The 9,752-nt window shown below is 36.4% G+C and overlaps 1 long non-coding RNA gene across 1 annotated transcript; it reads right to left on the minus strand.

Moving 5' to 3' along the window:
• Positions 1-234: 234 nt before the first annotated feature.
• LOC129922169 (uncharacterized) lies at positions 235-6,250 on the minus strand. Its single transcript, XR_008774147.1, has 2 exons — positions 6,023-6,250; positions 235-2,328 (listed from the first exon to the last, which is right to left on the minus strand). It is a non-coding gene; the product is annotated as an uncharacterized LOC129922169 (long non-coding RNA).
• Between the last annotated feature and the right edge of the window lie 3,502 nt (positions 6,251-9,752).

Raw genomic sequence — 9,752 nt, forward strand, 5'->3', positions numbered from 1 at the left:
TTTGTACATTCCTTTTGCCACCAGCTATCGCAAACTTCACATTGAACCAAAAGTTCTCCCCCATAATTTTGCCCACAGCCCAAGCAACTGTCATTTGTCTGGTGGTCGGGATTGTCAATTAATTGATTCATCACTGTTAACAGAAAGTTTGTCTTCCATTTCTTTCCTCACAGCAGGAGTTGGCATCACTATCACTGTCTTGTGTTATACTGGTCAACTTCGTTTGTTTTCCTACTTTCCATTATGTTCTTATTTATGTTTATGGTTTTTGATGTTTTCCATTTCTTTTATTAACATGCATACATGCATTTGCATTATTTTTTTCACTTTCTTTCCTTCACAATATTTCTTCGGCAACCTTCCTCTTGTCAGATTCATTTTCTTCACATTTTTTTATCTGATGCACTCCCGAATTCTTTGCCGCTAAAAGAGACTTAGTAAAGTTGGTGTGATTCTGTTTCTTTTTTTCCTCTTCTTGCCTGTGATTGGAAGCAACTTTAAAATGTCACCTTGTGTCAGAGTGACTTTAAGCGGTGGCTCTTCATTTACTTTAAAAACGTTGACTAGTGATTGGACCACACTTTTAAATTCTTTCTCTCAAGTTATGGATCGTAAAAACTCTGTTCTTGAAGTCTGACTAGTCTGGTATGTAACATAATAAGCTCATCTCTGGGAATTTTTGTCGCAAATAAACAAGGAATTTTCTTTCAGTGCATTAAGTTGTTGCCTATTTAAGTTTATAGAGGTGGAGCTAGGAGTCTCTGGTGGGGATTGAGGTAATGTTGAGGAAGGAATTTCAGGTAGAACCTGAAATGTAGAGGGCCCAGATGATGTGGCCGCTAAGTATGATGTGGAGACATCTAATTGAATGGTTTTTAGAGATACTGAGTAAGATGCAACGGCATCTAGTGAAAATGCTGCACTAGACATGGAGGCCTGAGAAATAACTGCAGATGTAGAAGTCTCAGGTAACTTAGGGCACTTAAAGAAATCATGTGGTATAGAGGATAGAGAGGTTTCAGGAGGATATGGTGGTGTGATATTGAAAGTGGAGCTGTGGTCTCAAGTTGATATTGTGAAGTCAAATTATCTTCATCAGGTAGAGTGGTATTAACTGGGCTGTAAACACTGCTTGGGCTTTGTTTGATGTCATTATTTTACAGGGATCCAGAGGATATATCCCTACTGCACTGAAGCAGTTTGAGGCTAGCTCTGTGGTAGTTAATTTGTTCCACACAGGCTTCAAGAATCCTGCAAACGAGTCTAAGTTGACACCTTCCCCACAAGTGGCAACAAGTTCTTTGATCGAGTTGTAAAAAGATGACTTATAAGATCCAAAAAAAATGTTTGGTCAAGAGATTGCATGAGGTGACTACCTTGTGGCAGGTAGCAGTACAAGTTTATGTTATTTTCTGTTTCTAAATGAGCTATGGCTGGGATGGGCTTTGCGAGATTGCTAGTGGATGGAATACAGGTGTCCCTATTTTCAGGCAAAAAAAATACCAGAAGTAATCCTACCATCGCTGGAAACCTGCAACAGCGCCTCAGGGAAGTCTTCTAGAAGATTTTGTCGAGGGTTTCGCTTGCAGGGGTAAATCAATAAAGGGGCAGTGTATCGCGCTGCGTCACAGAGGCATGCTAGAACAGTTGCTAATGTCATAGTATTTGAAGTCACATGTGTGCTGCGTTTGTTCACAACAACCTCTCGGCTTTCAGGGTCAAAAGAAAAACCACGCTCATCAGGAATAAATTTTCTGTTAGAACTACTTAAAATGGTAGGATCACTTTGGTTCATACATTTAATGAAATTCGAAAACCACTTTTTAAATTTCTTAGAGGTAGAGGAAACAACTGTTTCCATGCCACAAGCTTTGGAGGTTCTTATTGAAAATTCAGGGTGTTGTCTGTAAAATCCTGACAACCACTGTCTGCTTGGTTTCTTTATAATGGTTTCTGGACTATGTGAAAAATTTTTGGCGGCCAATATATCCGGTACAATTTCAACAATTTCTTTGTATGAATTTCCAAATCCATGTTTTCTCAAGTTAATGCGCCACTGTGCTAGTCTATTTTTCTCAGCTTGGTTCAATGTTCTATTGGTATAAACAACGGGGCGCTTATCTCTCTTTTCATTACATAACGTACTCAATAGTAGTCTGACGTGCTTTGCCGCTTGTTTTATTGACATTTTTTTGGTTTTTATCTCGTATACGTCATCTTTGATAAGTTCAGGATCATGGTGTATATAAACTTTCTTATTCTTACTCATTGAAGCCATTGTAGATTTTAGAGTCAGATTGTAGATATCTAGGTGATCAATAGGTAGATCTAGGAAAGAAAAAAAAATTACTGTACATCAAGATTTACATGCTATTTTTTTTTTACTTTAAGTATTGAGTTTCTAAAACAAATCTAAATCTATGACTAAAACAATATACATAGCAATTGTTTCCCAAAATTTCTCCTTAACGGAACAGTGAGCGGAACACTTTGCTTATTTTTTTAGAGAGATTAATTTATATGGTGGCCTACAAGCTAAATATTCCAGTAGTTCATAAAACACTCTGTTCATAGGAACACAGTTTGGGAAGAAGTAATGTACATAATACGACAAAAATAATAGGCCTATTAAAATTAATATATAGTAATCTGCGTAAATGCAACGATAATAGTAAGATTTTACAACTGTTTATTTATATATATAAATATATATATATATATATATATATATAATATATATAGGGGGGGAGCAGTTGCAGAGTAGTTAAGAGCTTGGCTTCTGAACCTAGGTTCATCGGTTTGAAACTCTGTAAAGACTGGGGTTTTCAATTTCTGGACTTTTAGGGGGCCCCTGAGTCCAACCAACTCTAATGGGTGCCTAGCTTAAGTTGGGGAAAGTAGAGACATTAGGCCATTGTGCTGGTCACATGACCCCTGATCATTAGTCATTGGCTTTAATTAACATCAGCTGCACTATAGATCACAAGGGAAACTTAACATTAAATTTTTTATTTCTATCTAATCATCTGTCTATCTATTCTGGCCAAAACACCTTCTTTTTACTTGCAATGAAGCGGCCAGCATTTTGACGCTTCACTAACATACCTTTGGCTACTTGAATTCTAGTATCTGTTATGTTGAATTGAAAATGGATATACATTGCACCTCCCTGACCCCTTCCCACATAACCTAGATCGTTTTGCCGGCAAATTTTAGTATCACTTTTATCCACCATCTCCCCTGGGTATGTTTTGTGACACATCCAGAGATGCCTACATGCCCAAATGGAAATGTGTATTCCCAGAGCTGGAAATATGTGTTTTCCTAAATATAAAGAAATAAACTCAGGAGAGACTAAAAATCATTCAAGCATGTAGTATACTCGAAATGCAGCAATCCTAAAGTTAACACAGTATAAAGTTATATAAGACATTTTGCACATGTGTCAAAATATTTACACTTTTAGTTTTTGTCACAGACTTTTCTAGAATATATGTTAAAATGATGCCATTCTTGACACATTGCAATGATTTTATGATCATAATACCTCTAGTGCATTCCACATTCCATAATAGTGGAACAGAAAATTTGTTTAAAAAAAAATAGGACACTTTGTAACAAGAGAACTAAAAACAAGTTGTAATAGTTTGCTTCGCTGGATCAGTGACATCTAATTCTATAAAAGTAGTGGGGGTTTTTTATAGCAATTTCTTTACAAGGTATCCAGACATTGGAAATATTTTTTTAACACATTTTTTTTAAAATTCAGTATTTCTTCTTTCAGACGATTCCTTGCAGAGTTAGCAATGGAGTTTTGGCATCCTGTACAATCACTAATAACAAACATTATAAGGATTTTTTTTCAGGCAGATAATCCTAATTACTCATTGAACTTGTTTCTAATATAAAAGCTGGGCTATTGAGTCTGCTAAATAGATGTTGCAAGATAAAGCTATTTATTCTGCTTTCTGATGCTTGAAGTTGTTTTATAAAAAGGCTTTTCTTTTGCAAACACACTCAGCAATCAATGCCTCTGATTTCATTCTTTGAATTTAGGCCTTCATAAGTAATGGAACCTAGCTAGTCGCTAGTGACTAAAACAGTAAGTAGCTTTCGATCTGCCACAGAAGATATGTTCTGCAAGTCAGGGAACATCAGTTTGATTCCCTTTATCATGCTAAGAGAGAGATTAAGCACTTCTAATATTTCTTCTAGACTATTAAATCTCTGTCCTTCTCACTTTCACCTCAAAAAAACTTTCTCCTGACTTTGGCGGTTTACAAAAAATCTGATATAGATCTAGCATAGATCTAGGCAGCTTCATTTATAGTTAAATGGTTTTCAATATGCATAGGGCTACTTAAAGATCTATCTTATCTTCTTATCTTATATAATACAGACGTTACTTCAAAAAAGAAGATGATTACGTCCTACGCGTTATGCATTTAGTCATGCATATTAACTAATGACTTAAATTCAGCCAAGTCACTGGTTTTCCTGGCTAGCTAAGGCAACCCATTCCATGCTCTAATAGCACTAGGGAAGAAGGAGTGTTTGTACAAATTTGTCCTAGCATATGGGACGAGGAATGTGCCTTTATCTTTGTGTCTTCCAGAGTATTTTATTAAATTTTGTTTTTGTATAGGCCTATTTTAACAATCTCACGGAATAGTAGGCTCTATCGTGAATGTGAAATACTAGATCTAGACCTACACTAAGTTAGAACAACAAATTTTGCCCCTTTTTTTAAAGTTTAGTAAAGATTCCATTTTTAAAAAAAAGGATGAGAAAGGAGATATCTAGAGCCTTGCCTTGAGCATCTAGACCTAGTCAGTACTCTAAATCTATAAAATTAGTAATGTACGTCTTTAATCTAGATTAATTCTAAGTCTTGAACACACCTCTAGATCTATAGTATATCTCTATAATCTAGACTAGAATTATCTATATTATATATCTTTTTAGGTCTAGATCTAGAATCTAGGGTACTTTTTTTTTGCTAAGCAAGAGAAGAAAGAGAGAGGCACGCGCTGCTGGTCACACCAGTTCATCAGCGTACTGATAGCTGCCAACTTATTGACCTCACTGGCCAGGGTCCCAACTGTCGAATGATTATCTTTATCTAAACTACTTTATAAACTAGAATGTAGATATCTAGATTTTTAGAATAGCCTAGATCTATCTACTAGATCTATTTATTCTAGTAGATCTACCTAAACTTATTAAAGTGTCTTAATTTGTCTATATTTATATATTTTTATTTTTTTTTTTAAATTTTTACCCTTCTTTGTTAATTTTAAAATAAAAAAAATAAAATATTAGAATTTAAAGAAAGTTGAAACACATTTCTTAATTAGTTAATATGATAATTAAATCATTGTAGCAAACAGCATAAAATATATTGTTGTCTCAAGTTTAACAGGAAAAAAGACTAAAAGTTCTCAAAATATATAGACTCTATATGTCAACTTTCTCATTAACTATTTTTGTTACACAGATTGGCTTCAAAAGCAAATAAGAATGATCTCTCTGATATCTTGTGTTTACAATAAGTAATCACAATTAGTTCTAAAATCAAATACAATCTCACATTGAATGTGCTAAAACTTTGATGGAAATGACCACCCCTAAGGCCTAATTCTAAAATTTAGTAAAATGTGCTGACACACATTTTAGCCATTTTTTGGGAGAGATTCTAGCTCTAGATTCTAGATCTACATTAGTTTATTTAATCCTCACATTACATGAATTCGGACACTCGCTGTTTCTGTAGACTGTAGTCATTGATTGAATCTTTATTTTGATATTTAATATGAAACTAGAGTATATAATGACCAATATAATGACATAATGTGCTTGTAAGTCCATTTTCCAATGATTCTGACCGTGACCTCCGAAGCGCCGTTCTGACCCAATTTACTTCCATTGTACTTGCATAGGCTAGCTGTCTTTTTATGTAAGATAAACGAATTTCAAATGTGTACTGTAAGTCAGGTTGTAAATTACGGTAACGGTACTTTACCTCTTCCTAGGCCGGGTTATCCCTTATCTTTGTAGTCACTGTAGAATATAAGTTAATCTAGTGAGTGACTGTACCGTAGTACGTCGGACTGTAGCGTAGATCTAGAATCTCTAGTAGAGACTCGTAAAACTTCCCATCGAAGTTATTCGAAGGCCCCTAGTTTTTCAGCAGTCTATTCGCACACCTAGGCATAGTGACAGTCCTTTCATGAGTTAGGTGACACTACTGACAAACATTAAAGACAAGGGAGATCATTCTGTTTTATTTGTAATTGTGTCAACTACACAAACCTATATAGATTATAATAGAAAGATATCTGTATATATTTCTTCGAGTCCGAAGATAATATAAGGAATGCAGTATTTAATATATATATATATATATATATATATATATATATAGAGAGAGAGAGAGAGAGAGATCTAGACCTAAAGTCATAGACATATACAGACTATAGACTCTTTATCAGTTTATCTAAAGTACGTTTATCATTTATATAGATTCTAGATCTAAATGTATGGACAACATTAACATATCGGCCGGATTAGGTATCTAAAATAGTAGGCCCTATCCTCAGTTACTCAGTACCCTACAGGGGTTTTGTATTAAAAAAAACAAAAAACTCCAGAGATTTTTTAGTTTAAAGCCCCCCCCCCCCCACTAGATGATTTTGACGATAACATTTCCCTATTCGATATAAAATCTAAAGCAGTCTCCTAATTATAAGAGCGCAGTCTAGAGAGATTTAAAAAAAAAAAAGACTAAATGTGGCTCAACAAAGATGACCAAAATGGATTTTATGAGTCAGTTATAGAGATCGGGTCTTAATCAAGGAAATCCTATGCCGAACTGGGAGTCGACCCCTTAGTATAAGGTTGTGACAGAGCGTCGCATGAGGTTTGTGGGACATGTTCTCCGACAAAATGAATTACGCATAATATAAGAGTTGCGATGACATGGAGGCCAATACGAGGAAAGCGCAAACCGGCCGGGGGGGGGCTGACAACATGGCCGCCGATGCTCTTTCTCGTGAATTCAGTGCAAGTACAACCACCCCTAGGTCTTTGAAAGAACTTCACAACACTCTTTGTCAATCTGGCATAGTGCTCCATTTCGTCCGGTCAAAGAATCTCCCGTATGCAGTTGAAGAAATAAGAACTGTAGCAAACAATTGCCCCATCTATGCAGAGATAAAACCTCGTTTTTATCCACCATCTGCCGGCAGCATAGTAAAAGCTACATCACCGTTCGAGAGACTTAGTGTCGACCTTCTACCACTAAAAATAAATATTTCTTGATGATGAGTACTCAAGGTTTCCTTTTGCATAAGCATGTCCTGACATGTCTACTCGAACAGTAATTAGATGCTTCACTAATCTATTCGCATATTCGGGATATAGGCCCTACATTCAGACCGGGGATCAGCATTCATGTCTGAAGAGCTACGATCTTACCTCAGAGGTAAAGGCATAGTAACAAATAGAACCACCGAATATAATGCAAAAGGCAACTAGAAAAACTGAACTCGACTCTCTGGAAGTCAATTCTTCTTGTGTTCAGGTCAAGAGGGCTACCTAATACACAATAGGAGTAAGCCCTAAACGACGCTCTCCATTCAATTAGATCTTTAACTATGCACTGCTACAAACATGACGCCTCACGAAAGACTATTTTCCTACAAAAGAAGGTCCGCCTGTGGTGTCTCTCTACCGACCTGTTCCAGGGCCTGTCCTGATAAGACATGCAAGGCAAAGCAAATATGATCCGCTGGTAGATGAAGTGGAGCTTATTGAGGCTAACCAGAACTATGCCCACATACGTCTTCCAAATGGACGGGAAGAAACTGCCTCACTACACCATTTGGCTCCGAGAGGCGACTCATCTCCTGTATTACATGATTTCGCTCCGAGAGACGCGAAGACCTCTTATGAGGTCTCTCAACATCAATTGGCACCTGGTAACACCGAGACTTCGCAGGGTGTTTCCAAACATTTAGTAGCTTCTAGGGTGACATGGGGACATCTGTAGAGAGCATAGTTACACCTGCTTTAAGAACAGAGGAAAACACCGTTGAAAATGGACAAAAATCGCTTGCCAGAGATACGCCCGTACAGCACTCGTATAATCTCAGAAGAAACTAAACGGGGGTGAATGTAGTGTATTTATAATTCTTGTGTGTTGTGAACTGATCTGCTCTTGTGTGTCGAAATGTCTTGGTATCCCGGTCAGCTTGTGTGTGTTTGTGTTATCGTGAACTGTTTTGTCATTCTTGTTCAAGAAAGCCTAGAATCAAGACATGGCTTCATGTCGGATTTTATTAGGTTACTACAACATTTAAGTGGCGTTGTGTGGATATTGACAGTCTAGCCAGGGAGTTACTCATCGTGTGGATCTGTCATATAGGGTCAGGGCAGTTATGTTAACATTTTACTAAAACATTTGATTAGCGTTTATTGCAGCGGTTCTCAACCTTTTAAGCTCGGCGACCCCTTTTTTACAACGCCTCACTCTTCTGCGACCCCCACCCACTCACACACACACAGCAATAGAAGAATTGACAAAAACAATCCATTTATCGATTATCTTAGGCGACCCCTGGCAAATCGTCAATGGACCCCTAAGGGGGTCGCGATCCACAGGCTGAGAACCCCTGGTTTATTGTAACGTATTGTAATGTAAAAGCCTACATGAAATACAATGAAAATAAATAATTGCAATTAATAAAAATTTAATAATAAAAACAGACCACTAGGAATTTTTCATATTCATATGGTACTGATTATTAAATGATAAGTTACATTAATCTTCCGTTGAAAACGGTTATATGATTAGGCAACAACAACCATGATTAACATTTAATAATGACTTCCCGAGTCATCTTTAGCTAGAATTAGGATAGATCAACGTACCTAGTGTTTTAAGGTGTGCTGGCATGTTCATCCTGTGGTAGACTTGTCCATACTCATGCTACACATGCTATAGCTTATACCTTATACTAGTTAATGCAAAGTCATAAGACTTAACAAAGTACCAGAGAAACACATATACAAATAAGTTTATTTACAATCAAAGTCTAATAAATCAATAAATAATTGGCCGTAGGCTTACAGGCAAAAAAAAAAAATAAAAAAATAAATACAATAGTATGACACTCCATACAAGTCATATGTTAAAAAAAAAAGATCACATAACATTCATAAGCCATACGGAAATCTATAGAGTCACGTAATGGAAGGAAAACCATTCTAAACCACTGTATGATAACATCAGGCTAGAAATAAGGGCATACAAACATCATAGGCTTCAGGTAGAATCTTCCATAGGCTTCAGGTAGGTTCTTCCATTCTAGACTACTACCTTCTGAGGTCTAGGCTCAGTGCAAACATTGACACTTTAAACCGAAATAAGGTCATAATAAGCTTCTGGGAAACCCACTTATAGTCATTCGTTCGGGAAAGCCTATCGAATGATTCAAAAACAAAACAAAAAAAAATAATAATTTGAGCTCATCTCTGACATAAGACCAGAAAATACTTGTCACATACAGGAATTAAAAAAATAAACATATTTACCTCAAAATAAAAATTATCTCGGTAAAGCCATACTGCCTGGTGTCATGTACGCTACCAGTTTAGTTAGAGAGTATGATAAGCTTGTACATTAGTATATTGTGCATTGTTTTTAGCGACGGCAAAAGTAGTGACGTAGTCAGACAGACGAATGACGTAGC

The sequence above is a fragment of the Biomphalaria glabrata genome, chromosome 12 (assembly GCF_947242115.1).
Source record: "Biomphalaria glabrata chromosome 12, xgBioGlab47.1, whole genome shotgun sequence".
NCBI lineage: Eukaryota > Metazoa > Mollusca > Gastropoda > Planorbidae > Biomphalaria > Biomphalaria glabrata.